The following is a 23,838-nucleotide window of genomic DNA, read 5'->3' as shown; positions in this document are numbered from 1 at the left end:
ACCAAAATTTTAATTTCTAAATATAATATCATATTTCAAAATGCAGGCAAAATTTGTATTGTACTCAAAAAGCTTCAGCTTACAATAGCAGTTCCATCTGACCCCAGTCATTGCACAGCCTGTGGACAGCAGGAATCTCACTCTGGCCCTCCACTGGAGCCACTTAATAGTTTTCAATTGAACTGATTTAAAATGAAATACAATGCAGGGTTTCTTAAACCTGATTTTGAGAAAGCATCAAAAGCAGACACAAGAGGAAAAGAATCTGACAATAATGACCTTTTCTTTGTTGTGGTTACTGTTTTAGTGCTTTTCACAGAAGAAATGAGGCCAGACAGTCATGCTTTTTTTGGCCTCTAATTCTCCTTAAAAACCATACACACAGACATGAGAATGCATTTACTGGCTTCATGTTTTTACTCCCTCTGTCCCATTGCATGAATCTCAGCTGCTTTTGAAACCATGCTTACCATGTATTGAAATGAAAATTCTTTGCCTTTGGCTCACATATTTATTTCTGCAGATGACCACTAGAACCAGTTCACAAGTTCCAGTCTGATGTACTTCTTAAGGAGTTTGAAATGCAGGTTTTTGATCCAATACAGTGTACAAGAGCATCTTCAGGGAAGCAGTTTTTTCAAAGAAAATCCTAATCTTTCAGCTGACAGTTGAAAGAAATGTATCGATAGAATCATTCCCCTTTTTATGCACACCTACAATTTCTCTTGTAGTAAGCAAGAAAAGGTTTCACTTGAACACTGAGGTTCCAAATGCAGCAATACATTTTACATGCAGCTAATAAGATTTTACTTATAATTGATTTGGGAATAATTAGGAAAGGCAATTGAATTTAAAACTGCTGACTGACAGGGAAAACAGAAATGTGCCCTAAAATGCTATAACAAAATAGCCAGACTTGGTGTTGGTGCTAATTGCAGTCCATTCACTGAGTTATCTTCTTGAATATGCCATGGTTCCAGTGAGATACCATAGGGGAAAAGGTACTACACCAGACAAATGCACTCATTTAGAATCATATTCTACCAATCTTGCCTAATTACTAGCTAGAAGGTGTGTATGTTTATTGCTTTATAATGAAAGGTGCACATCATAATCACTGACAAGCCTAAATACCAGAAATGGTTAATTTTGAAGTATTTAACAAATCTCAATTTGCCAATTTTATTCAAAAGGAGATGTGAAAGTACTGAAAATCTATACATGTTCCTCTTGTTTCAATAGCACTTATCCCATGATTAGCAACCCATAAAGGCAAGTTTACTTTTGCTTGTAAGGAGGGTTTTTTCTAGGATTTTCACCATGTTGGATATGTTAGAAATGTTTTTGAATATAATAAAAATCTGTTAGATTTTTAAAAATTGAAAGAAAAATGCATCATCTGATGTAGAGTATACATTTCTGGCACAAATACAGCATTTTAAGGGTTTTAATGACAGCATTGTGCTATGTTTTACTCCTGTGTTGTACATCTGATATTACTTACACAGATGTTGCTTCAGCTCTTTTGACAGAAGCAACAAAGGCTATGAAAGTGCTAAATAGGCACTAATCTGATAAAAAAATTCCCACAAATAAATAAAAAGCTAAAAAAATTATTGAAAATTGGTACCTCCACTGCAGATGTGAGATCAATTTCTTCTTCTGAAAAGTCCAAGTGAGAAGGATGAAGTATATTCTGGTTTTCTATATGCTGTTGCTATTTTTACGTGAGAGATGTCAGCAAGGAGAAACAAATCTCAAATGCCAGGTGTTAAATGGGATGACCACAGACGTTGCCCTGGATTTGCTGAGGAAGGTTATTACTTGTGAAACAACTCAAAACAACTATTTTCCATGTGCTTTTCTTATGGACAATTCTTATTTCTGGAAGAATTCCTTTTCTCATCCCTTAATTTTAAATAGTTGTCTTGTTCTCCAGTCTGGGTGCTCTAGGAAGAAATGAGAACAGACTGCATCAGCCTTTACTCCCTTCTCTTTCATGCCTGAATGATGGATTGCTCTCAGTGATTCCCAGGTTGTTCTCACTTTTTCCCAGATCCACATCTCAGACTGAGGTCTGGGAGAAGTACCTATGTGGCAGGACCATCTAGCAAAGCAGAGGACTTTGTTTTGTTTTGTTTTGTCTGCTTTAAAGCCTCTAATATCAAAGAGCCATACATAATTCTCATGCTATCTGGGGCTCAGAACAAACTGTCAATAGACCTGGCTAAAGTGAACGGAATGTGTCCCCATGCCCACCTAACAAGCAGCTGTTGTTTTCTGGTCTACAAGGCTGACCAAAGTGTTACTGCCCACATGGGTTGTCAGTCCCAGTTCTGCAGCTCACTTTTTTGGTACAAAGTGTTGTGGTTTCTACTACTTTAACCAACAGTTTGCCTTCCTATCTACTTAGGACATGGACAAATCTATATATGAATCTACTTAAAGTAATTTTCAGTATGGATGAATTTCTCTAAACAAGAAGTAGTCTTTGCTTTTCCAGCTCAGGCTCATGTCATCTAAAATTCCTGTCACATGACACAGTGCAGATAAGAGACAGACATGTCATATGTGTAGAGATGATGTCTTTAGCCAATCCCCCAATATTTGGTGCATCCACCAGTTTTGCCCCTAGAGAAAGAAGAGTAGTTTTGCAAGGTGATCTATTTAGGAGCTACTTCTTGGCTGTAGGCTTATGAAGAGTTGTGGAATTTGAGCTAGGTTTTCAGTTTTCTGAAGTAGCAGAGAAGGTAAAAGTCACAGCAATTTCCTGCTAGCAACTTCCCAGTCACATCACATACAGACAGGTTATTACATGGGCAAGGTAGTGTTCTCTGCCTGTTAATGGCTGCTGAGAACATATCTGTGAAATGACCTTATACAGCACCACTGCAAAACCTTTACAACAGGTATTATGTCAAAAAAATTCAAGCTTTATCCCCTTAAAAAGTAGGTCATGGGCTGCCTAAGTATCTAGTGCTATTTTAGGTGAGACAAGATTAGGATATGCCTGTGCTCCAGGTGCTACTTTTGAAATTGAAAATATTTCTTGTAGACCCTATGTCATGTCATGTCTCCAACCCCATGTCAGTGTTCTGGGTGCTCTATGGCCTCCTGCATCTTCTGTGTACACATTACCTTGGGCCACTAGTTGTTGAAAGCGAAGGAAGCCAACCCACCTTGTCGTTGATCAGCATTGACTTCGATTTATTGATTAAATCAGCCACTTTATATAACAGTGTTAATTAACTTCATGCATATTGCAAAATCCAAGCTCACGATAGGTTAACAGAGAAAACTCTAACCCCTCCTTTTGTTTTACCATACCTATGATTGTTTATTGAAAACAAGACAGCATTCTCACTGTGATATGAAAAGTTCCCAAAACTTCCATATCTGTTCCCAGGGAGCTATCTTTTCCCAGAGAGCCCAAGGACAGAGTGTTTTGCCTGTTATGGAAAGACTGTCTGAGAACCTTATTGTTTATAAAGTGATGCTTGAGAGAGCCTAATTGTTTATAGAATCAAGCCTGGGAAATGCTTTACAACTACCTTTTACTTTTCCCTCTGCTGTATACCTTCATGGCCTCTTTCTTTAAGCCATGCTAGAACCAGACTCCCCACAACTAGTAATGAATGGGCACATGAAAAATCACTGGGGAAAGAAAGAAAAGTCCTTTAGCACTATGGATTATACTCTTTCAGATATTCACAAGTGTATGCTGTGAGGTGTGCTCCTTTTCCCATACCCCATCCTACAGTCGTAGCAGCATAGAATGGTTTGAGATGGAAGGGACCCTATAGATCAAGATGTTCCAATGCTTCAGTTGGCAGGGACACTTTCCACTAGAGCAGGTTGCTCAGAGCTCCATCCAGCCTGGCCTGGAACACTTCCAGGGATGGGGCATCCACAGCTTCTCTGGCCAGCGTGTTTCAGTGCCTCACCATCCTCACAGTAAAGAATCTCTTCCTAACGTCTAATCTAAACTTGTTCTCTTTCAGTTTGAAGCATTCTTCCTTGTCCTATCACTTCATGCTCATGTAAAAAATCCTTCTGCATCTTTCTTGTAGGCCTCTAGGCACTGAAAGGCCACAATTAGGTAATATCTAAGCCTTCTCTTTTTCAGGCTGAACAAATCCAATTCTTTTGGCCTTTTCTTAGACATTCCATTCCTCTAATTCTCTTGGTGACCCTCCTCTGGATTTTCTCCAAAAAGTCAATGTGCTTGTGCACAAAGTTCCTGTGCTGGGAACCCCACAGCTGGATGTAGCACTGCAGGTGGGGTCTCTTGAGACTGGATTAGGGGCATAGAATCACCTTCCTCGACTTTTATGACATTGGTACAAAGGTTTTTCCCTCTATTTCCCCCCATTTTTTCCGTAAAACTTTCAATTTTTGTAGACTTGTAAGTCTCTTTGCCTAAAGGAAGGAATGCCCAGTCTAACCTGAGTTCTCCCTTCAGTCGTCCCTCCTTCTCATTTAGCACTGAACTAGCTTTATTTATATTTACATCATATCAGCTGTTTTCCTGTATACTAGTCTGTTACCTTTACTCTCTTTTGTCTTCCTTTTTTTTCTCACTGTTGCACCTATCCCTTTCTGTTGTATTGCACTAAACCGTTTTTAGTTGTTTGCACTGGGCGTTTTGGTAATTTGCACTGTTCACATGACTTGTATCCTATGACCTCATGGTTTTCCTCTTTTTCCCTGAATTTGTATCCTATGAATTTGTATCCTATGACCTTGTGATCTTCCCCTTTTTCCCTGAATCACTTCGTTTTTGCATACACATCAACCAACCTTTATTTCTCCTTTTTGCAGCATAGGTTTTTTCCTTAGAACATTGTCCTATTTTTCTTGCTTCTCCTTTTTTCCCCTTGAGCATTTTTACAGTGTCCTTTGTCTGTCTTTTTCTGTCACATTATCCTGCTTCTGCTCTCTATTTTCTCTAGAGTGTCATTTTGGTATAAAATGTATTGCATGTTATTTATTCTCTACAGTTTGGGGTGAACAGACCTGCCTGTGTATAGAGACACATTTACACATAGAATCCTTCAATTACTTCCAAATTGTCACTATAATTTCAAGAGCACACTATATTTATAGTGGTTGAATTCTCCAATGTTTAACGTACTATAAATCTTTCATTCTTGTTTATTTATACTCTGTCATTAAGAGGAAGTATTTGAATTTTCTGTTCCTCATGTGCATGCTTTCAGTGCCACAGGGCCAGACTGCAGCCAGGTGAGGATGTGCAGGTGTGTAAAGTGGGGCCAGTTGAGTTCTTAATCATGGAGCTCCCAGAGTGCCTGGGCAGGATGAGTGTTTGGCCAGTGCAGCCAGCAGCACCAGCACACAGAGGTGAAATGGGGACATCACTCTTCTCCATGAGATAGCAACCTGAAGCTGGCACCAGAAAAGAATTTGCAGTGCAGGCTCTTCTGTCCTAACCCTGCTGCAGTTGCCATTGCTTCCACAGGGCAGGTTAGGAAGATCTTGAGCACCCCTCAAAGCTGGTGCTGTGCTCTGCAAGGAGAAAACCCCCGGGGTCTGGGAGTGGCGTTTCTCAGGCATGACAGTGACTCAGAAAGGCACAAAAATTGCATGTCTGGTGTAAAAATAAACACAGTTATCCTGCTGCTTGGTTGAATGGCTTTGAAATACAGAGAAAACTACCATATTCTGATGCTGTAGAAAAAGTTAAATTTTTGTTGCCCTGCTTCATTGCTGAAGGAGATGTGTAAGATGAAACTGGGTGCTGCAAAGCCAAAGTTTCCTTGAAAATATGTTAGGTGAAAATATGTAGGAGTGACACGATAGAATAGGCACAGGGTTTAGTGTATACAAAAAGTGCATAATTTAAAATTATGCTGTACCTTAAAAAGCTTGCTGGGAAGAGACCTTAGGAAGTCACCTAATCAACTGCCTTACCCTAAGGAAATCTCTTTTTCTTCCCCATTTTTTTTTCGTGTTTTCTAAGATCTGCTCAGCTTTTTGTTGAAGACCTCAAACAATGAAAATGGCACAGGCTCATGGTCATCTATTAGTTTTTCACTTCTGGTCATAAAATGCTTTAATAATGTCTTGCCTCTATTATTTTCTTTGTAACTTCAGGTATTTTCTTCTCATATCAACTTTGCATGTCAAGTAGCATGCAAATTTCTTCCTTATTGCTCCAGCCTTTAGGGAATTGGAGACTATTTTTGGAATTCTTTTCTCAAACATTCCTACTTTATGCTAAACATCAGGTTTAAGTTTTGTTTTGATTTGGGATTTTTTCTTGTTCTTGTTTGGGCTTTGGTTTGCTGTTTTTTATTTGTTTTGAGGTGGGGTTTTTTTGTTTTTTATTGATTTTGGATTTTTTTCTTTATGCATTTGATGCTCTGAAGTTTTTCTAATTGTTCTATTTCCTAAAACTGAGCTCATGTCTTGCTGAACAGACCAGGAATGATACAGCAAAGAAAATGTTTCCAAAGAACCAGTAAGTTGTTCAGCAGGCTGTGGTTAGCTATTTCCATTTTCACATGCTAGATTATTTTCTGGGATGCTTTTCTACTCTGCCAAGACCATTTTGAACTGAACCCTAGCCTCCAAAATACAACACATTCCCACCAGCCTCCTGTTTAAAAAAGCCCCAGTCTCTTCTGTCCTTTTTGATCACAAATAGAATTGTTGAATAAGGCTGGATGCAAAGCATTTAAAGTTAGGATTACTTTAAGTATCTAAATTATCACAGTAGTTTGTAAACTCTCAGTTTTATGCTCTAGGACTGTCAGTACATGCTTTTGTCCACAATGTGATGAGGACTTTTTTCACTGGACTTAATTGTGAACTCCCACAGGTTATAAGAGTCAGCAGCTGCTGGGGATGTTTTGCTGGCCACATTTTTCTTGTCTGCTGTTGGAACGAGCACTGTGCTTTATCTGCACTGACCACCTTCACCTGACGATCTGAGCTGGATTGAAACAGACCTTGGGTGAAGCTGAGAACATCAGGGCTCCTGTTTCCCAGAAGAATTGTCAACGACTGGCTATTTCTCTATGACATGGAAAACTTGATTTCCTTTTGCAACTACCCTTAACTTAAATGCAACACTGCTGTCAGGAATTGCCACAGCAATAGCTAAACCATGAGACAAATAAAAGTGTTTAAAGGCATTAATGGGTAACTTCATTATCTAAAGTCCTAAACATCTTACAGGCATCTTCTTTTGCTGTACAGGGTGGCCATAAAATGTGACAAGATCAACTGAAAGATTACTTCAGGATTATGCGCAAGGTGAAGTTAGAGTCAAAATCTAACAAATTTTTTTTTGGCTAAAAAATTAGATATTACAGACATATTTAGTTTGTGACAAGGCTACAAGCTGAGAAAAATGTGACCATTTACAGCATCCAGAGACCAAAAGAATGAGTCTTTGAGCATATGTGACAGTCAAAGGTTTGTTTACCTCATTTATTACACAATTAACTGTTGTGTCCAAATTTATAGTGCCGAGCCATATAACCCCCACAAGATGATTGCCCTAGGGTTCAGGCCTCCATGAGGCAGCTTTTAAGTCAGTGGAAATAGCTCTGATATCATTCATTCCAGCATAGGACACAAGTCATCATGTCATGGGTTTATGATTATAATACTGTCACCTTCAATATTCCAAAGACACAGTTCCATAAGAAACAGTTTCATAATATATTAATATGGGTAATGGGTAATTCATTACATCATAAAAAGAACCCACAGAGTCCACAAAGTGTTAACAAAAATGAGCAAACTGAACACTGTTTAACTGAAATGGAAGCTTTACTAAGTAACTATGAATTTATTACATCAGTTGTTTATTTAAGGTCATCCAGAAATAATGGTAACATTTCAGTGGGCTAAATAATTTTGTTTCAGTCGAAAAAGTGAGCAATGAGTTGAATTTAAGCCCTCTAAATCAAGACTTTGATGAGGTTGAATTGCTTGTACATGTACAGCAGCACCAAGAACTGGGAGATCATAATCTTAAATCTGTCCAGAGGAAGAATGATTTGCAAGATGTTTTTGTTTGCTTGTTTTGGCAATTCCCAATTTAATCATCAGACTGCATATATTCTGAGCCTTTTCTGTCATAGCATGAAGATCTTTCTATGCAAATGTATTACATCTGTGATGTTTTCTGCCTTTACTGGATGACTCTGCCCTTTTATCATGGTAAGGAGAATGACAATATTCATTAAGAATATATAAGACATTAAATGCCAGTGATAACCTATTGTGATAAACATCACATAAAGATCAGGAAATGACAGTCAGTCCAGGCCTGAGGACTTAAGGCTGCAGAGTGAGTGAATCTCTCTTGTCTTCCCTCCCTCAAACCATTCGTCTCTTCTTTTATCAGTGAAGGCAATGACAGTAAGAACAGTACAGAAATAATCAATTCCTCTGGCATATTTAAAAGTGTGTTTTCAAGGACCTTTTCAGAAAAACCTTTTTGACCTCTTCGGGTTCAGAATATTACGTTCATGTTCTTGCTTTCAAATTTACTTTTTTTTTAAGGACTAGGGACTTTACATATCCAAATGCAAGCTCTATTTCAATTTCAGTACATATCAAAGATGCTGGATCCAAAAATAAGGACACCTCACAGTAATTGCTTAATGATTCACCATCTTTGCTTCTCTAGGTAAAGATACCCAGCTTGTTTAGAAGTGGTTGTTGTAGGAAGGCTATAGATTTGTTGCCTGCAAGTCTTCATGTTTTCCTTGTAAAGTGCATTGGAAAGAGTTTGTGCTTGTTCACGGCTTCTTGCTTTGGTAAGTGATTGCTCTAAAATCAATCATCTGTATTGCCCTATACTATTCCCATAATGTGACTAACATGATGGCATCTCCTTTAGCTCCAAATGCAATTTTAATGCTGTTATCTAGTTTGCTTGTTAGACACAAGGCTTCAATGGGCATTTTTCAGGAAGGGAAACCATGTCCAGGCTTCTATCAGCAGGAGGAAAAGATAAAGAACCTGACTGGCCTTGTGCCTCTTCTTACAATTATCAGGCTAATGCTTTCAGCTCTCGATTACCACAGAGTTTGTTTTGTACAGAAAACAACAAGCTCTCAGCTGAAGTTGAATATTGTGAGTGCTAACAAATGCAGATAATAATTGTATTTTTTTTTTCAAAACAGGAAGCCTTCTGTGATAATGTGACTTTGTTAAATGGGCATAGATTGATGGGGCTGTAATCTGTTCATTACTATTATTGCCAAAGAGCAATGCATGCTGCCTAACACATCACAGAACAAAAAGTGTGCTATGTGGATGGCCTCTCCCTCCCAAATGTATACTCTTTCCCAGTCACAGTATTACAGCAGAATCAGCCCTTGTGTTAGGTGTTACATGAATGCCTGAGAAGAGTTGGAATTGATTTTTCCAGAATTTCCAGCGCAAAACTGATGGTTCAGCTGATGCACAGAGCACATTGTTCTAATATGATCTTTGACAGTGTTTCTGACATTTAAGTCTAAAGACTTTAAAGATGCAACTGAGGGATACTCTTCAATGCTCCAGGACACTGTGTAACTTAAATTTATTTTAGTTGATGAAATTTCCTTCTCAGAACATGTGAACCCTCAATGGGATTTAAAAAAAATATACCCTTCCTGCCCTTGAATATGAGAAAAAGAGCTCATGTAATTTGCTGCATGCAATTGTTTTCTGTTCCAGAGCAAGTTATATACAAGCTAATGAAAAGTAGTTAAAGATTTTTATATATCTTACAAACAAATAATATAAAGTATTTTTGGAATATGTTTCAACAGAGGGATGCATATTCAATAGGTTTTGCTTGTAGCTGGTACAAAGGTTATTGATGTGATAGCACAATTCACCTGCAAACGATAAGTGATTGCTATGAAAAACCCCACAACTATTTTTTTAAACAAGAAAACCAGTACTAAACCAAAGTTTCTTTTCCCCAAATCTCTGTAATTCCAAGTAGTTCCCTTACTAACAATTGAGAGGTATTTTCTCTTTAATGGGAAAAAAGGTTATATTTTTCAAATAATATTTAATTTCCTGATCTAATTTCTTTGGCATAAACAAGATACAAAAGCTTTTGCTGCCTAAAAACTCCTAAAAATTTCTCTTTTACATTGAATTATAGTAGCTTTGAAAGGAAATAATGCATCTGCAGATGGTGCTGAATTGCATGAAATTAATTACTACATGTGCAAGTTCTCAGTAATTAATTCCATTGAGGCCTGCAAAATCCATTGTGAGCTGAATTACATGCTTTTTAGCCTTTCCTTTTCTACCTGAAAGTTGCTGTATCATCTTTTAAGCCGAGTTTAAAAGTGATAAGGAAACTCTATTAAGTTCATCCAAGAAAATGCATTCAATTTTCTTTGTCACGCTCACAATATAAAGAAATCAAACTGTTATGGAGTGTGTGTTAGTACAGTGACCAAACATTTCTAAATGTCTTCCTGGGAAGTAACTATCTGCTGCTGATGTACATTCTCATGCTGTGGACATTCAAAATTCCTGGGATCAGTGTTCAGTACCCTGTACCTGCAAAGGTTTTAATACAGCAAACACAAAGATTGTAGGTCTCAGCACTTATGACCACTTGTACCAAGCTTTTCATGTTTTTTTTTAAGAAGTAGGGATGAGAGAGGATGTTTTCAGAACATATACCCTCCAGAGCTGATGCTACAGGCGAGGCAGACACAACAGTCCCCAGACTATGAATCCTGGTAGTGCCCAGTTATAAGCCAAGTGCTTGACTGATCAAATCAGCCACAGACCTTGCACAGACAGAGGAGATATTAGGGAGCTATGTAGAAATACCAAGGTGGCTTGGAACAAATGCCAGGGATTGAAAAGGATTTTTAAGGCTGGAAATTTTAGGATGCTGAGACTAACTTTGCTGTTAGATCTCAACCTGGTTTAGGAAGGATGATACAGACTGCATCCAGAAATTCTGGCAGTGATGGACTTTGTACAGGAAGGGAACTGGGAAATAGCAAAAAAGGGTTGAGAACTCCACTGGTTAACTGTGATCTGTCTCCCAGTCTGATGGGTTCTGACTAGTCTGGACTCAGTAAGGATACAGCTCACAGTGAATCCCCTGCTGTACAAAAGCCTTAAAGCCTAAGCCACCCTTCTATTTCCAGCCAGCCATTTTGTCTGGATTTGGTCCTGTGAAAAACTTCAGTGTCATGTTAGACTTGTTGCTCTTGTGGGGTCTGTACAGGTAGGGATTCTGCTGGCCTAATATGGCTTTCCTGTTTGTGACAAATTAGCTGAGCTAATTTGCCTGGGATACTCTGGCTGCAACTGCAAGAGGCTGTGCTTGAGCAGACGTACACAGATATATATTGTTTTTTGCACTAGTTTGAGCCAAAGAACTAGTCTGACCATTCAGACTTATGGAATTTGAGTCTCACTAAAACAGAAGATGCTGGGACTGTGATATATATTTTTTTCCAAGGACAGTGTAGGAGAGCCCTGTTACAAACAGAGCTATAACATTTTCAGCACATTTGTTTTCTGATTTCTTGTTGTGTTACTTAATCAGGGAGGTTCCTGTAAATCAGAAAATTTCTGATTGATATATGACTAGAGAATATGGTCTCATGGAAAAAACATTAATCCAAAAAAATTAACTCTATCTGTTTGAATTGAATTTTTGCTCTTGTCTCAAGGTTTAATATTTTTTTGCATTTTATGAAAATTGACTAGAAAGGTGGGGTTAGATTTCCAGGTGGAAATTCTGGTATGCATAGTAAGTGAGAAGTAATCTCATATGCTGTCTGCTACATTGCACTTAAGAGTCTGACAAAGAAAATGAATAAAACTGTCAATCTCCAAAGTTGGTAATGCATGTTGATACCTTATGTCTGACACTCAGAAGACTGAAGGTGGGAAGAAGCTCTGAGAAGGGAACAGTGTTTTCTCTGCCTCAGACACTGAGGATATGTGACTTGCTGGCCTTTCTAATTTTTGCAGAGCCATGGTATGTGTGCTTCTATAACCTTTCAGTCCAGACAGCAACTGGGTAAATGCCAAGGAAAGCATGATCTGCTTTCTAATCAGCAAACTGGCTACTGCATGAACAAGGACAGTGAAAAACAGAAGGCTTTTTTCTCCTCTATAACCCCAGTGTGGTGGTTATAGTAACAGAGAGCATATTGATTCAAGTTCGGTATTTTTCCATTTATCTGATACAAGGCTCACAAAAATAATTTCATTTTTCTTAGCCAAATAATGGGTAACGAGGTGATCAACAGAGATGTAGAAGAACATCACAAAACTGTTTTAGTAACCATCATGAAATACAGTTTGGATATTAGGATTCTGCAGAGACTTCTAGCAGTGGATTTCATTTATTTTTTTTTACCATGTACTTGATAAAGAAAGTATTCTTGCTAAATAGGAAGACTCCGGTTTAACAGCTATTTACATTAATATCTGTATTGTTAAAGGCACCTATATGTCACTGTTGAGTTATGTGAGAAGGATAAACAGGGATGTGGCAGTTGGGATTGCCTAAATTCAAGTATTTAGTCCTATTTGAGACAGTTTGGTATATCCAGAATAATTATACAAGGCTGGCATACATTGCAGTGGACCAAAGGGACAATTCCTCCCTGTTGGAGCTGTAGCTGGAGGCCAAGAATTTTCTCTCTCTCTCCCTCCCTCTCTCTCTCCCCCACACATCTTCTTCTTTTTTTTTTTTTTTTTTTTTTTTTTGGTGTGTGTTTCTTTTATGAGTGCTCTGTGAGTTTCTCTTGAGACCTCAGACCTTGCCATGTAGCAAACACCAAATACCTAATTTAAAAACCTCCCACTCCTGTTTGAAGTATAGCTCCTAGTTTTGTGTACTAATATTGATGTTAGAATTGCTTCATCTCCGTCTACCAGAAGGTACATAAATATTTGCAGCACACAGATTGCATATGCTGGTGATGATGATGCTGGGCCATAAATCTTGGTGTTAGCTTCTTAGTCCCCTTATAGGATGTGTCCTAAGGACACATGTTTGAATAATACTTTTAAAAAGGTCATTTTGTACCTTGATATACTTTCATTTTTCTTCCCCAGAAGATTTAGTGGGTTAAATAGAAATTGATTAGTGGTTTGCTTATTTTAATTCAAATGTCAAAATATTTGTGACAATACAAATATTTTTTCTAGCCTATCTAGCTTATAGCTTGGAATTGAAAACGATCTCACAGTTCTAACAATCTTTTTTTCACACCTTAATCTTCTTGTTTGTCTCCAATATGACCTTAAGCAAGTCACCTCATCTTCCTGCACTTTGATTTCCCTACCCAAAAAATATTGATAGTCATATTTGTCCAGATGATTAATTTGTTTTAATTAACAATTATCTTTGTTAATATTGGAAAAGTGCTTTGAGATACATGGATGAAAACTAGAGTATAAATACAAAGCTGCTAAGAAATTTTCTGCTGCTAAGAAATCTATTTTACCAGAATGAAAAAGATGCAAAAAGAGAGATGAATGCAGATAAATATCTGTACAACAGCTCTTCTGGCCTCCTGGGAGCAAGTTAACATTTTTTCCTGAGAGGACTGATCTGCTCATAGATTAGATAATCAAACACAGACACATTATACTGGCAAGGTGTTTTAAAGGAGAACCTTGACTAAAAATAAAGATGCTCCTTGGCTATTCTGTAAACATCAACATGACATGTGAAAAGCCTTGATAAAGCTGAGGATTAAATAAAGGGCACCAAAAAAGGTGGGGATGGCCGTAATGAATCACATTTTGCTTTCAGTAACACTCATAAAAGCCAGAAGAGCTACATATTAAATGAAAGGCTTCACCGAGGAAAACCTTCACCTTGATTAAAAATGCATTTCCTATGAAATGTCTTTGGGCTTACATCCCATGAACTTGAAAACAGAACCGGGGCCAGACTTGGAATCTCTTAAATGCTACAATTATTTTTCCTTAGGTATCATAGAATCATACAACTGTTAAAGTTGGAAAAGACCTTTTAAGTTCATTGGGTCCAATGGAAACTTAGCATTTCCCAGTCTACCATTAAACCATGTTCCTAATCTACACGTATTTAAAATGCCTCTGGGGTATTTAAACAACTTCCCTGAGCGACCTCTTCCAATGCTTGACAACCTTCCAGAGAAGAAATGCTTCCTAATTTCCACACTAAACCTCCATTAGCACAACTTGAGGCCTTTTCCCATTGTCTTATTATTTGTTATATGAGAGAAGAGACCATGAAGATGGAAAGGCCACAGCTGTTTTTTTCAAACATGATATTTTTCTGAAAGTGAAATCTTGCCACTTAATGAATCTGCAAAGCATTTTAAGAAATTCCCATAAAAGCACATTCACTTTTCTTAGTTTCCCCTTTTCTGCATTCTTGCTAACTGACTTCCCTGCTGCTCATCCCCGTGGATGAGCATCACCAGCAATGTGGCCATGGGAGATCCTGAGGACATCAGGAGGGGCTGCGGGCTCCTGGGGTGAGCCCATGGGCAATGGAAGCCCTGGAGGAGCTTCCTTGATCTAAGGGAAGGGTTTGGGGCATGGGGTCTTACACTAATCCTGCAGATCAACACATTGAGCAAAAGTTGTGTCTTAGATGGGGTAGTGTTTTTTACAAACACAGAAAGCACTAAAGCTTGAGAATGAGAGCAGTGGGATCCACCTGACAAAATGTGGTGGGTGCCTGTTGGCAACAGAAATGCAAAGGAGGACTGAGACGTGCTGGGACAGCTTGCAGCTGGATACCTGCAATGAACAGGTACAAGCTCTTCAGGAAATATTGTCAAGAAAGAAGCAGGGGGGCTGCAGAAGGTGCTCTCTGCATGAAATAGCAGCTCACTTATGGGGAGCTCTTGAATAGGACAGACAACAGGCTGAGGGAGAGCTCGTGGGTCAAGACCAGAGGAGAGGTAAGTGATGGTGGCATTGTGGTTGGAGTCTGTGGTCAGAAACCCAATATTCTTGCTGGTTCAGCAGACAAATCCTTCTTTAAATAACTCAGGTAAGTGTCTGGATTGCCATCAATGACAGAGCTGTCATTCAGGGGGTACCAGACAGGGTGGAACAGTGGGCCACAAGAACCTTAAATACTCATTCTGGAAAGGCTTAAAATGACTTCAATTACTGCCAGGCAGGCATCATCTCCAGTTATTCAAGTAACTAATTTCCACTGATTTCTAAGAGAGGCAGGCACTTTGATAGGTTTGAGGAATTTGGATTAAGAGTGTTTCCTTAAAAAAAAAAAAACCCAACCAATTTAATTGTACCTATGGCAGTTCTCCTTTACTCATCTTTTCTAAGAAAAGAAGTGACTAGTGAGAGTGAAATTGGCTTCCTGATCCTGCAGAACTCATAAAATAGAAAAAAGAAGACCCATTCACAAACATAGGTGTCTGAAAAAAAATGCACTCCATACATTTGCTGTTCTCTCTCCCACAGGCAAAGCAAACCAGTCATTTACTAGGGAAAATAGTTTTCTTTTTGTCATCAATATTAACAGGAACACTTTAAAGTAGATCTGCCACTTTGTGGGAGATCAATGTAAGGAAAATAAGATCAACAGGAAAATTGGCAGGCAGCAGTAGGAAAGTGGAGCTTGTTTGCTAATTACTGACATGCAATTACCTTAGAAACATTTTATATGGAGTCTAGGAAGTAACTCTGTTAGGCTCAGAGGTATCATAGGTGAAAGGAATACATTGTAGGTGTAAGGGTGTAAGGAATAATTTTTGACCTCTGAGCAAACAGGAAACTGACACTTTAAAAATATTGCCATTTTGCTTAAATCTTTCAATTTCTTGGCATTATTCATGGCTTAAATACACTTAAAACTGGGGGCATGGCATGGGGAAGGGCGTATGCATGGGTTTAAGCATGTCAAAGCTGTAGAAGACTGATATTCTAGAAGACAGTATAAGGCTCCAGATCAAAATGCAAGTGGGTATCTGTCATGGCTGAACGCAGAGGTGACTAAAAACACTTGTAGAGGGAAGATTCTGCTTTTTCTGCTTTGGGCGGGAAAATAGGAGCAGTTTAACACCCCAATCCCTTCCCCCACCCCCAAAAGATTTAAAACATCTTAGAGAGAGATTGAAGGACATATCCTGTTTTAAGACTATGATACAGCCCTAAGAAAAAGCACAAAAAGGAAGGTGACTGCACTGAGTGAAAACCTTGGATTGTCAGGTTTATTTTTCTCTGGAAGCTGAGTCCTGTATCTAGGGTCTTTGCAAATTCTCTGTAAAAGCAGCAGAACGTATCAAATAAATCAAAATGAATCAACACTAACTTGTGCTTCTAATTGCCTTGCTGTGAGCAAGCTGGTCAAAAAGGTTAATTAACATTATAAACTGGCCCATGGTTTTGGTAAAATGATTTAGATGTAGGAAGTCAGTGTTCCCTGTATTCAAGGGTGGGCAGGGACAGTCAAGCTCTATCCAGTCAGTGAATGAACTTGCTCCTGACACACCTGAGAACAAAACTCTGACTTTTTAAAATTGTCTTGAAGGTTAAAGCATTGGAGAAGATAAGGCAAAAAACAATAGTGTCTTGAAAGGCTCTTAGCAACCTACCAAACTGGAACACAGGGAAGAATCTGGAGCAATTCACTTAGACAGCAAACACCTGTATCTGCAACCATCTGTAGACTTTCAAAGTTTGTAGTCATATTTTGGGGCTGCCCAATATTAGTTTGTCTGAGATGTAACAAGTTTCTCCATCATTTCTTTGCTGCACTTTAGAGCCTCAAACACTTAGTAAGAATGATCACTACTGAAATCCCATAAGCCTGCTGAAGACTGTAGTATTAATAGGCAAGTCTTGCTCTTTATATTTTATGTGAAGAAAATTACACCTATGACTGACAGGGACTAGAACTGTAGTTACTAAGTTGTCTTTGATTAGATAATTATTGAATTGTAGCTTTTGTAACCTGTCATTTAAAATACTTGGGCAACTGAAGTAACAAACTCTAGTAACAGCCGACCAGGAAAGTACCCAGCACTAGATATACTGAGTAGTATAAAAATCTGAAGGAAGTGATGTTTCTTCTATTGCTGTATATATAAAACCTTCTCCATAATGTGTAAAAATAAGCTGTTCATGTGCCTTGTGATCCTATCAAGTTAATTTAATTATGTTGTTCCCATATAGGTTTATTAGGAGTATGCCATGACATATTTGTGTTTGTGACCATACCCCAACATAGTAGAACTGCAACACTCCTCTCCAAGAGATCTGACTTGAAGATCCCAAAGCCCTGAAGATCTCTGCTAATATGAATCTCCATGATAAGGCTGATAGGAAGTGATCTATTCAAGAAATCCTGGAAACAAACCAATAAAATGGCTTTTTTCAAGCATGGTACTTTCTGCTTCCTTTTTCAGTCACTTTTTGCATGTGCTGAATTTTCACAAATACACAAAAGACAATTAGAATCTGATATGAATGAGTCAAAAAGAGTGTGATTGTTTTGGACAAGAAAGGCTGAACAAATACTTTTTTCACTAACATTAGGCTGCACTATTCTGCAACAGTAGAAGTCACACTGGAAAGGACAGGACACACTTTTCTAAGAAAACATTTGTAGTGAAAGATGGAATTCCCCCTCTGTAAGAAATGGTCTTCTTTCTTCCCTACTATTCCTTCAGCTTATTAAGCTTACCACCAGATCTGTGTAGGTTTTAAAACCCTATTCTTTCATCTAACCCAGCATTATCTCTGTTAAGTAGAAATATGTCAGCAGGTTGCATTCCCTCTACTTGTTTTTGGCATTGAAGTTTAGAGTGTCCAGCAATCCCCCTGTTAGTTAGCCATCTCTCCTCAATATTCCCCTTAATTAAGACTATTGCAGAACACTTGAGGCACGTGGCAAAATATTGAAAACCTTTAATGACTATTTGCTCTTCCATACCTCCCTTCTGGATTCATCCAGTTCAGTAGGGCTATAATTTTTAATCGTTGTACTTAGATGAAAAGCAGAATGACCTTTGTCCTTCCCTGCAAAAAGATTAAGACCAGTCAGATTAACTATTGCCTTGGCCAGTTTGGTTTACAGAGAGGAATGAGGGAGATACCACAGAATTGGAGCCTCCTGTGATGGTTTCCTGGGCTAACAGCTGCCTGCCCGAAGGAAGGATGAGAGATGCAATGATTTACACCAGCAAAAACCCCTTAATAGCTTGTATTAGCCAGGGGAGACATTTGTCCACATTCTAGGCCATGTGTTCAGTCAGTGCATGCTATTACACAGAATTGAAAGAAAATATGAAGGACAGTGATGTGACAGATGGCTGCTTATGGCAGAGAATGGCTTGAGTCTTCTGCCACAGCCTAAAGAAAACAAATATATGAAGTGACTTTACTAAAGGAATACTGTAAAATACTGGTATCTTATATCACACCCTCAATAAGTCCCTTAACCTTGTTTGTTTCTTTATTTCAGGTTTTCTGAAGTTGTTACATAGAACTACTTTGAACGTAACAATTTTAGAATTGAGTGGTAAAATAACCACTGTCAACAGAATATTCCTTGTAGGATTTATGCTTAGATATAGCCTTCTCTTTCAGATACACTGGTCCGAAATAGTCCCAGCTTTTACTTTACAAAGCAGCTATTTTAGAACTCAGCTAGGTAGAAGAAAATTATTTCCATACCTAAATTTATTCTGTGAGTGTCATGGGAATTTCTAGAATATCTGAAAGAGAATGAGCTTTTGTGCAGCATTTTATATTTGGATTTGCAAGATACAAATCTGTGTCCAAGAGACCAGTGGTCTCTGCAGTGATTTTGGTTGTGCACTTGCTCTTGTATCTGCTTCAAATTAATTGGCTTCATTTACACATAATTGTTCTTCCTCAACTGATACAGCAGATGTGAGCACATGTGAATAAAGGCCTGTTCTTGGGGCAGGAGAAACAGAAAAGATCATATTATCAATCTTAAATGAGAAGGGGTAAAAATTTTGTGGAGGTTAAATTTACAATTACTGTGCATTTGTGGCATGCCTCCTTGCTTTCTTTGGTGTTCTTGCTCTCCTGTCTCCAAATAGAATGTATTTTTGTTTTTCTCATCTTTCCATGTAGGTGATATCCAACAGATCATTTTCCAAAGAGATGGAAATTTAAAGAAATACTGCTATTTGAAAAATGACCTAGTGGATCTCAGTTTATGTACTACAGTGGAATCACATATTTACTGTTTGAGATTCTTCTTACATGTGTTTTCCTTCCATATTTTACAAAGAGAAGACCAGAACCCACCCTAACTGCACTGTAAGCAGATTTATTTAGAATTCAGGCTTTCTGGCAATAATGAATATTCAGTTATTAAACTACCATGCCCTGTTGGATTAATTATATCAGAGTGCTCATGAAATTTGCTTGATTAACCCACAGAAATTTTAAGGACTGTTGTAAGCACATGAAGCAGCAGTATGGGTTATTTTGAATTCAGACAAGTTCATAATCTTTTTTTCTAAATTAAAACATGATCAAGTTTAAATGAATCACTGACAGTGACTAAAAGCTTAAAATGGAAAAAGAATTATAGTACTGTATGGAACAACTGTACAATTCAGAGACCATATGCGAACTGTGACATTGACAGATGTGTTCCCCCAGTCTATTATAAGGATAACTTAATTGAGAAAATAAAGATACAATGTTTATTTCCTCATTACTTGCTAGATTTTTATAATGTAACAAACATTTTTAATAAAATAACAATACTAATAATTGCAAAAATAATACCAAAAAGTAAATTATTCTTTATTTGCCATTCTTAGACCTTGTTCTTAAGACTTGGAAAGAAGTTTCTGGAGACATAATTCATTTTTTTCTCAGCTTTTTGCTCATTTATGCTGTACACCCTCTGATGGTTTTGTTCAAGATTAAAGCTACAGTGACCATTTCTAGGCAGAGAGCAGATGATCAGGCAATTGAACACCACACCAAGAAAATATTACACGGCTGCTGCAAAGGGGAAAGAAAGGTATGATGGAAGAAATGTGGGAGTACAGTGCTCCCCTTGGCATGCCTCTTGGTGTTTCAGAGTCCCTGGGCTTTGCTGGTTTCTTAAACCTAACCCTAAGCGTAACCCTTACAATGAAGGGAGCAGGAAAAGCAGTTTTTTGCTGAAGCTGACGTGGCAGCACATGGCTCATACCACAGGGAAGGGTGTGGAGGGAGCCGTGTTGCAGCAGTCCTGTGTCTTTGTCAAAGGATTGTCCTTTGGCAATCCTTCTGCAGCTGCTGTCTTCCTGGATTTTGAAACCCCAACCCTAGCTGGAGCAGTGAACCCTGCATGGGGGTGAGTGTGGTACCAAGCAGAAAGGTGTGGAGAGAGCCACATTGTGGCAGTCCTGTGTTCCCCTTGGCAATCCTTTGGTAACTGCAGAGTCCCTGGAGCTCTGGTCTTTGTGGTTTTCTGAACCCTAACCCTAGGCATAACCCTAACCCTAGGAAGAATAGTAAAAAGGGAGATTTTGCTGAGGCTTAGCTGCCAGCACATTGTTGGTGTAAATGAGAGAATTTTGAAGGCAATAATATTGGGCCACAGCCGGTTTTCCCTAGGTCTGTTTTCTGTAGTTGTGGTGTGCACGGGGCTCTAGGTTTTCTGTTATTTTGAGCCCTAACCCTACACTAAGCCGTATCCCTGAACTGAGAATTAAAAGCTGCCTTTTTCTCAGGTGGCCACCACCTGGCTGGTTCCATGAGGAGGGTGTTCAAAGAGCCATGTTGAGCTGGGCAGTGCCATGCACCCCTTGCTGTCTGTTTTGTACCTTCAGTGTCCCTGGAGCTCTGGGCTTAGTGGTTTTTCCAATCCTAACCCTAAGTGTAACTCTAACCCTAAGAGGAGAAGGTAAAACAGCCATATTGTGAGACTGATGCAGCCAGCACATTGCTGGTGCAAAGGGGGAAGTTATTGAGGGAATAATGTTATGGAAGTACCACACTCCCTTTGGCCCTTCATTTTTTATTTTTTTTTTTCAGTTTTGGTGTCCTGGGAATTGTTGGCTTTGTGGTTTTTCGAAGCATAACCCTAAGATGAGCAGCCTTTTGCTGAAACTGAGGAGAACATTTTTCATGGTCCATAAACAAATTTAGGTATGGAATATATGGAATGAGTGTTTCCTTTAACAAAGAATGATTCTAACAGTCCTTTTCTACCAATGAGATATTAAGACCAGTGGATGAAAGTGAAAAAACCCACTTATTGACAAGAGTGCTAACACTCCATCGTAAAAATGGTGAACAAATACCAGATATTGAACTGTTAACCCCTCCACACAAAAATAAAAATACCCTAAATGCCAGGGAAGGAAAAAATAAAACGCCAACGGCTGTAATGTGGTGTGAAGGAGATAAAAAATAGTGCCAGCTTTTGTCTCAGGGAAGTAAAATCCAAAGAGTTCTTGCAGCAGCTTGGGCAAAACCAGATGAGAACTTGGTGAATCTGACGTTTTTCTCCTCTTCACAGCTGGTGAAGCTGGTGAATTTTGTGTCCTTTTTTTCACTAGGATGACTTTTCCCAGGTCTGGAGCCTGGAAGGAGCAGCTCCTCGGCTCCCCACTGGAGCCTTGCTTCTCATGTCAATAATTCTCTCCTGCCACAGACTGAACCAAACTGAACAGGAAAAAGCAAAAGCCGCTGAAGGATTGCTGCCACAGTCTCCAAGGCCAGGGAAAGGGGAAAAATAGTCTTCTTGCCTAAGCTAACAAAAAACTCAAGCTAGCTAAGCAGCAGAGTAGCACCACCCCAGGGCACCACCTGAGAGGGAAGCTCTGAAAAGCCCAGGCAACAGCCCCAGGGCTCCCCCTCTCCAGACCCTCCAAAAGCTACAGCAGCCACTTCTGAGCATGAGGCAGTGATCAGGGAACAGAAACCCCACCCATGACAATTAGTGATTTTCAAGATGAGAACATTGTTTTCTACCAGTAGATTACTTGCACCCCTTTCCTATTAAGGAATTAATACTTGGAATTGTGTTCCTTATCTCTCTTCAGGCCTGCTACCTAAATGAATATGCCATATGTATTGTCATTTTGTTCTTATTCTAAAGCCTGGTTCTTGAATGATGATCTAGCTGTGGAAGACTGGGTGAGCATTAGATGTTAATCTTCCCTGAATTTTTGTAATATAGTCATCTCAGTGATGCTACTGGGTATTTTGTGGGTACCATCTGTCAGGAAGCATTATAAAGCAATGAGGTTTCTTTTTTCTGTTTCCCTAATGTATGCTATTAAATAATTGGATGAAACTGAAGCTTCCAAAAGCAATTAAAGACTTACGGTAAAATTTTTGCCACAAAATGTACTGTGATGAAGTGCAAGAAACTGTAAAGTTCAGTGTCTGGAGTTTTGCTAAAAGTTGTAATAAAAGGCATTCACTATCATAATGTTATTTAAATAGTTAACAGGGTTCAATTTTTTTAAAATTAAACTCCTAATTACCTAAAACAGTCAATTACTCCCTCCTTTTACATCTTGATTTAGAGGTTTACTTATCTGGTTTTGTTAACTATATCTGTGTTTTGAAGTCAGAGGATGAAAATATCCAGTGGTACAATCACCTGGCTGATGATGCACAATAATGATGATATTATGGGATTTCTCTCCACCTGTTTTGTTAACACTATTACAAAATGTATTTGTTTTAATTTGCAGCCATTGAAGTTTTTTGAAAAATAAAACCGACTGATTACACTGTATTATTCTTGTAGCTTGATCTAAAGACGATTTTCTGAGCACACAAAATTTTAACTAATTGAATGAGAAGGAGCCTAAAACCTTCTGCTGGACAATAAACAATATTAAAAAAAATGTGTCCTGGCTTTTGGACTTAGAATGCTTTTTCCATGGTAATATAATATTCCATTAATAGCAATAGAGCAGATAGATAGATGTTGCTCAAATAACAGTTCTTATCAAAATGTAGTCTGAGCTAGTGAAACATTTGCAATAGAGAGGAAGATCACATACACAAAAAAACCACCTTAAAATGAGAGGTTTTTTACTCTCATTTTGGGGTAGGGAAATGCTAATTACGAACATTTTACTAAATAAACAAATCCCTCTTATTTTATTGCAGATTATACATATTAAACCTAGAGCATAGTCTAAGATTTGTAGGAAGATAAACTTAGTAGCACCTACAAAAAGAAAGGAACAGAGAAATCTGAAGATAGAGTAATGAAACTGGGATGATTCTTCTTTCATTATGTACTCCTGAAGGTCAATATGGAAGAAAAATATCCTACAGAGTTGAGTTAAGCTCCTGTATTCCCTCTCCTATCCATAACACTTAGGCAATTTAATTTGTCATAGCAGGGCTCTAGAAGTGATCCTTGAAAATGTGGCATGCTGGTTTGCTATACTGAGCTTGTTTCAGCATATTTGAAAAAATATTTCCATCTTGCTAAGTGCCAAGAAGGTTCAATTTTAGTTCAGTGGATAATTTAAAGTTTTCTGAGGAGCAGTTTAAAGATACGCATCTTTTGGTTATGCAAGAGTTTATATGTGCTTGTTGGACAAAATAAAATTAAGGAAGTAAGCAATGGCACTAAATGTTTCCATTCTTGTGGCAGGACTAATTCTGTGTGTTAAATGATATTATTGCTCAGCAGAAAGAAAAATATCTGTTGATCACTAGGGTTAAAGCTGAATGCTGAAAGAAGAATTTCTGGACAGAGAGAAATAATGAGTAAAGAAACTGAGATATATTCTGAATAAATCAACTAATATAAACAGACTATTGGAAATGCCCTAGCGAATTGGTTTGGCATGGCCTGGCGTTACGTAGCAGCAGGGCCACAAAGAT

At 38.4% G+C, this 23,838-nt stretch overlaps 1 protein-coding gene across 1 annotated transcript in view; it reads right to left on the bottom strand.

The window, feature by feature from the left end:
- Window positions 1-1,924: 1,924 nt before the first annotated feature.
- The window catches only part of KHDRBS2 (KH RNA binding domain containing, signal transduction associated 2), a 386,175-nt gene continuing 364,261 nt past the window's right edge, over window positions 1,925-23,838 (bottom strand). The window contains exon 13 of the mRNA XM_058021284.1: window positions 1,925-1,949. The gene's annotated coding sequence lies outside the window, so the exon portion shown is untranslated. The remainder of the gene's footprint in view (window positions 1,950-23,838) is intronic.

This window comes from Melospiza georgiana, chromosome 3 (assembly GCF_028018845.1).
Source record: "Melospiza georgiana isolate bMelGeo1 chromosome 3, bMelGeo1.pri, whole genome shotgun sequence".
Taxonomy (NCBI): Eukaryota; Metazoa; Chordata; class Aves; order Passeriformes; family Passerellidae; genus Melospiza; species Melospiza georgiana.
This window is presented reverse-complemented; position numbering and strand designations above follow the sequence as displayed.